The sequence below is a fragment of the Triticum dicoccoides genome, chromosome 2A (genome assembly GCF_002162155.2).
Source record: "Triticum dicoccoides isolate Atlit2015 ecotype Zavitan chromosome 2A, WEW_v2.0, whole genome shotgun sequence".
Taxonomy (NCBI): domain Eukaryota; kingdom Viridiplantae; phylum Streptophyta; class Magnoliopsida; order Poales; family Poaceae; genus Triticum; species Triticum dicoccoides.
This window is the reverse complement of record NC_041382.1, coordinates 692190915-692196882: the sequence shown is the minus strand read 5'-3', so window position 1 is coordinate 692196882 and position 5968 is coordinate 692190915. Positions and strand designations below refer to the sequence as shown.

At 38.7% G+C, this 5968-nt stretch overlaps 2 long non-coding RNA genes across 3 annotated transcripts in view; both read right to left on the bottom strand.

Annotated features, from left to right (window-relative positions):
* Positions 1-1016: 1016 nt before the first annotated feature.
* On the bottom strand, positions 1017-2811 carry LOC119351917. Its single transcript, XR_005170091.1, has 4 exons — positions 2786-2811; positions 2370-2416; positions 2187-2265; positions 1017-1338 (listed from the first exon to the last, which is right to left on the bottom strand). It is a non-coding gene; the product is annotated as an uncharacterized LOC119351917 (long non-coding RNA).
* Positions 2812-5399: 2588 nt separating this feature from the next.
* Positions 5400-5968, bottom strand: part of LOC119351916 — a 1744-nt gene continuing 1175 nt past the window's right edge. Inside the window, exon 4 of one of the 2 annotated variants that reach the window (XR_005170089.1) lies at positions 5400-5491. This is a non-coding gene — a long non-coding RNA (uncharacterized LOC119351916). The remainder of the gene's footprint in view (positions 5492-5968) is intronic. The other variant, XR_005170090.1, reaches the window with a different exon arrangement.

The following is a 5968-nucleotide window of genomic DNA, read 5'->3' as shown; positions in this document are numbered from 1 at the left end:
CGTTGCTGGGCGGATGTGGAGGCGGTGGCAGCTGGAAGAGTCGCCGGAAAAAAATGGGCGGCGGCGTCGGCGACGGAGGAGGCGGGAGGGTTTCTTGTTGGCCGCAAGGTGAGACGGGAGGTCAATGTGCCATAGACCAGCGGGCCCGGGGACAGGAGTAGGCGAGGGCGTGCGCGTCCGTCGCGTGTCCGCGCCGATGCGAATCAGGCTAAAAAATGGTCCGGGAATGGGTTGCCCGCGGACAAAAAACGGGCGCGCGTCCGTTTGGGTCGGTGCGTTGGGCCGTCTTTTGTGTCCGCACCGACCCAAGCGAACGGCCACGAACGAAATGGATCGCCCCATTGGAATTGCTTTAATGCCCTAACTAGATCGGTACCGCGCCTTGGCGCGAGGGTGCCGGTCCCAACGTTTGGGTCAAGCATATAATGATCAAGTAAGTAGGAAACATTGTTTAGCGCACGTATTCAACAGGACAATGAATTCTCTGGTTCAAGAAAAAGAAAAAAAATTCAGTTGTACCAAAAGCAAGACATCATCAAGTTCAATATAGTCGTGAGATTATAAAGCCGCATCGAGTCCAGTGCGTTATGAGAACATAAAAGCTTATATTGACATTAAGTTCAGTACTAAGAGCATGAACATGAGAGAGCAAGTACTAAAAGTAGAAACATAATAAGAAAGGAAAATCCAAACACAATGACAGCAGAGACGGTAAAACTATAAGGTCATAGCTATTTGGTATACTAATAAGTGCGTCGCTACGCAACAACAATTGCATTAATTCAGATATAACTCAAAGTACGTTACTATTTCCAATGAGCATGCAAACCATTTGAAGGTCAAATGTTAAAATATAATCATTTTAATTTTGCTTTTGAAGAGAACATCTAGCATTAGTGTTCGGAGTGCACACAAACACTGCCCCTTAGCACGAAAGGTACTGGAGAGGACATATAGAATCAATGGGTTGAAACTTCACTCCAATGCTTATTGCGAGGGATGATCTAATCTGCTTTAACATTTTGCCAAATGGATGGTAATTCAGGCAAAGTTTGCACTGGTTTACAAAATATTCTCTTCACAAAAAATGGTTAAAGCCAAAAAGGAACAAATTTGCGAACACAAGCTGTAGCTGCTCATCACACAAATATACTTTAATATAGGCACAAAAACAGTGGTGCACATCCCATTCAACATCGTGGCGACAGAATCCGTTCCGCTCTTGTTCCTCACTCCACCTCATAAGCTCTAGCGACCTCACCGATCATCTATGTGTGTGCCTCCTTGCGATAACCCCATCCTTTAGTCGCCTTGTTGCTCTGAATCCGACATCCCATGCTAGCAAATACATCACAACAAAGGACTGGATAAACAGAGTTCTTTAATGTTACATAGCAGCTCATACTTCATTTGACAAAGATACAAATATATAAGATTTGTAAACCAGCAAATTGGAATCAAACGCAAATTGCACATAACTGAAGGAGAAGGTACCAAAAACAACATTGTTGTCATATAATAGTTGCAAGCCTTCATTTTTACAGAGTAGATTGATTATTGACAGGTTTAATTATGTTGACCAAAAATATAAGTTAGTATAGAGTCTGGTATTGCACATCAATGGATCAAATGCTTTTTGTTATGTCTCATACGATGAACAGTTTGGAAAAAAATGGAAGACTTGAAAGTTTTCTATTTAGTATTTACAACTACTATAATAATGCACTTCCTCCATCCCAAAATAAGTGTCTCAACTTTAGTACAAAGTCGAGACACTTATTTTGGGACGGAGGGCATAGCTAAAAAGAATATACGTCTAGTTCTAATATTACTATTTTTATATAGCTAGCAGAATACCTTTGTGCTATGTGATTTAAAACAAAAGATATCAGATTATTTAAAAAAACATCTACATCACCTTCATGATGCCTTTTCAATATAAACTACACAAATTGTTTCAACTCGTAACAAATGTAATGTGCTCTTCAAGGTGAAAAAAATATAAGATGTATGTACTTATTCCTTATATTGTAGCACTTGTTTGTTATTCTGAAAGAGTTGTTCATTCCCTTCCCAAAATACTTAGCGGACATCCGTGTATAATACACATGGTTGTCTTAAGAGAGTACCGAAGTTGGTTTTTTGTTATCCTCCAAAAGATAGAGTGCATTGCACACTGTACTTACCTTCAGGGAGAAAATAAATGAATAGAGAAGCCATCTCCTCCAGCCTGGAGATCTTCTCAAGCACAACCTCATACTTCTCCTGCAAAACAGATTCATAGTTCAAACATCTAGCTTCGTTATGCATGCAACTACTTGGTACAAAAATGATAATTGAGCCTGAGAAGTCCGCTCCAATTTCAGTACCTTCAGGAACAACACTTCCACGTCCAGCTAGTTGCTGCCTCGGTTCACTCCATACAATGAGAAATGATAAACTTGTGTCACATTTACTGCAGATTAGAAATCGGATAATGCAATAAAACATTCACATGAAGGAAACCATTAGTAAATCAAAATACAAACATATGTGCACATCTCATTTTTCTGAGTTATGATAATATCTCAGATTGATAGTCTTGTAAGAATAGCAGTTGCCATCAAGCATCAAGTAAACAATTTGTGAGCAAGTATCAAAGAGCAAGATTAACATGTAGTAGACAAATTCAGCTGCATTACTTGATTTAACAACATTCCAAGGCATCAATACAATAGCAACTCTGTTTGACAGTACAAGCTTCAGTGAATAAACACAACAAAAGATCAATTTGCAAGCACCATACCGAATAATAAGGTCACCAGGAAAGTAACCGTTCCTGGTTCCCCGTGGTCTAGCGCTTAGGCCACTTCATAGCATAGACAAAGCAAGATATTGATTTGTATCACCTAAATAATAGTAGTATAAAACAATCAATAAACACATATCCTTCTTATTATCAATCAAAAGTACTTGAAACTAAAATTACAGAAGAACAGTTATCTCCTGAGAGCATGACCTAACCACATGCTGAATCAAATTGTCAATTTTTTTGGAAGTTTCATCATTTCCCAAACTTGTTATTTCTTCCTCTCTGTCTCAAAACTATCATAAATCCATATCTTCGATCTAAAATGGTCTACTTTCTTCATAAAGCAATCAACCAAGACAAGTACTACCCTATAACTAAATATTAAGACATTTTTGTTGTTCAAATTGAACTACAAAAACTTCTAATATTTAGTTACGGAGGGAGTATCTTTTAAGCATGAGTATAGATAAGATATCAAAAGCTCTGTAGGAGAACAAACATGGGAATGTTTCGAGAATTAGCAAGACTAAACATCAAATATGAATTGTGTGCAACTTGTAGATCTTGTAAAGAGTATATAACATCCAAATGAAAAATCAAAATTACTACGTTGTGCATCATGACTGTTGAGAAAGAAAACAAATATGTGGTCTAAACAATCCAGAAGATTTCTCTGAGCCTACAAAATTTACTTTGTTGCAATACAAACGTAAAGAATGGCGCGATAAGTAAAAAAAACAGCGGCACAAGTAATCTGTGAATAGGTGGTATTTAGATCGTTTAATAGATTCATTATGTGAGTATTCATACTAAATAAAAATCAATACCAGAACTAAATCATAGTAAATAGATCTGGAGTATTTTCTCTGAAAAGGGCATTCTATTGGACCATGAGAGACACTCACAACGATAGAACTGCAGCTACAACTGATAACAGAGCAGCATTTTTATACACGGTCCGAAGAACAGTAAGATTCACTCACATGAACCCTAGATCGGTACTACTGAATTACGGAATTTATAAGCGAACGACAGCTCATGTTTACCTTGTTCATTGGTGGCACCACGGACTGGATTTTCCCCCTTCCTGTCATCAGCATGGTGGAGAAGAGTTCCCTCAGTGCACTGATTGATATTGAGTCATCAGTTGCTTTCAAATCACAAAGAACTACATCAAACAAAGATGAATTTAGTTAAAGGATGCCTATCCGGCATACAATGAAATGTTGATTCAACAACGCAAAGAGCAATTAATATTGATTGGTGCAAGTTTGAAGAAAATAAATCTAAATCAAGTCATACTTGAATCTTAGCAAAGCAAATGGTCAAATAATATACGTATGAGTGGTAGAAGAACATCAATGGCCCATAGCAGATTCGCGAAACAAAAAACAGGATCCAGAACGTCCAAGGCAAGGCCTATAAAAAGAATATGCTACACACAAGAAGATGTACTCTTTGAAATGTAGCTATATGAAAGTATCACTTTGACAGCAAAGTACCAGGAAAACAACAAAGACAAAGAAGGACCGATTCTTTGAAACCAGCTAGACCTAAAAATCTCCCCCACATGATGTGAGCAGCGCCAACAAGCAAATCAACAGCTCACTTGTAAGGCATAGAAGAAACACACAAAAAGAAAAATAGGCCCCACCAGAATCCATAGAAGTGACAAAAAACCATGATTCCATCTCATAGTCGACCCAGCTGAGCAAGAACAAAAATACAAGCAAACAGTAATATACTCTTTGATGCCAGGCCTCTACCAGCAAGAGCGCAAGCAAGCAAATGGTTGGAGAACTGAGAAGACAAGAAGAAAAGGGATCGACCTGCAGAACGATGACCGACGTAGCAGGACGAATCGACCAGAAGCACGAGCACCCGCAGTGGACGAACCTGCAAGGGAAAAGGAGCAAATCAAGGATGAGCTCCAGGCAACCACGACTGGGAAGGTCAGGGAAAAAACACATACAGATCGAGGGCCGCAGCAACAGATCTGGCGCACAGAGAACAAGAATAGAGGATCTCCAACAAATACGATCCAAAATTAGTTAATAGGAACACTATTTTTTTTGAATATTTGTTAGTAGCAAACGTGAAATGCACAAAAAATCAAATGTCTAATAAACCAACCAATCGTTCTGAAGCTAGTTCAGTTGGAAAGAACATTTAGCAAACTAAGATGAAGCTTTTTAAAAGTCTGGTGAGCATGCAATGGGCAGCACTGGATAAATCATTAACTCTAAACAAAAAGGATGAAAGAATAGAGAAAAGGTCAATTCACATGGGATAAATCATTAATTCTAAACACTATCATCTAATTTGGAGGGCCTCTGCTTTCATACATAGCTGATTCAGGAGGACATGCGAATCAAAAGTAGTCAACCTCACATAGAAGATAGAACTGCCCTTCCCCTGAGTCTCCGATTACTACTGGACCATGTACTGCTAAAAGCACAAGGCCAAAAAACAGAAGAAATAATTGGAGGACGCATAAACTGAATTTGTTGCAATATATCAGAGGAAGAATAACATTTATTCCTGACTGTAGCGCGACTGTAATGTCTTCTCAACTAACAGAAGTACCCACGTCTCCCTTGACAAAGCCTGACCTCCACCCACGCTCGTCTCCCTCTCATCTGCAACTGCTCGCTCTCGATATTACTTGTGATGCTTGTTGGCAGGAAAACGAATTATAGACTGAAAATTGTGCAGAAGCATAAATACATTTAATCCATGACACATACATAACCAATCATAATGTACAAAGCACCTTGTCCCAAAAACACATAACTAGTGGTTAGGAGCAGCAAGGTTCTAACCAAAATATAACTACCAAACCTATATGAGTAACACGGAAACCTCTAAAAATATCCTCTTGACTCATGGAACAGAGGATGTAAATCTCAAACAACATAGCAACAAATATATTTCTCCACAAATTAAACATATATTTGAATGATGAGATATATTGCATAAGCAAGTCAGATAACCGTGAGATGTAACGTACTGTACAGGTAAGTGATCCAAGACTGCAGCTAAATTTCAGAAGAAAAAAAGGACACTGTTGAGTAGGCAATGGAGCACTAATATTGCAGAGAGTAATATTTCCTTGCAGCCGCACACCATGTTGGCATAGATAAATAAGACTGGGGATTAAATCAAAAGAAAGTGGAA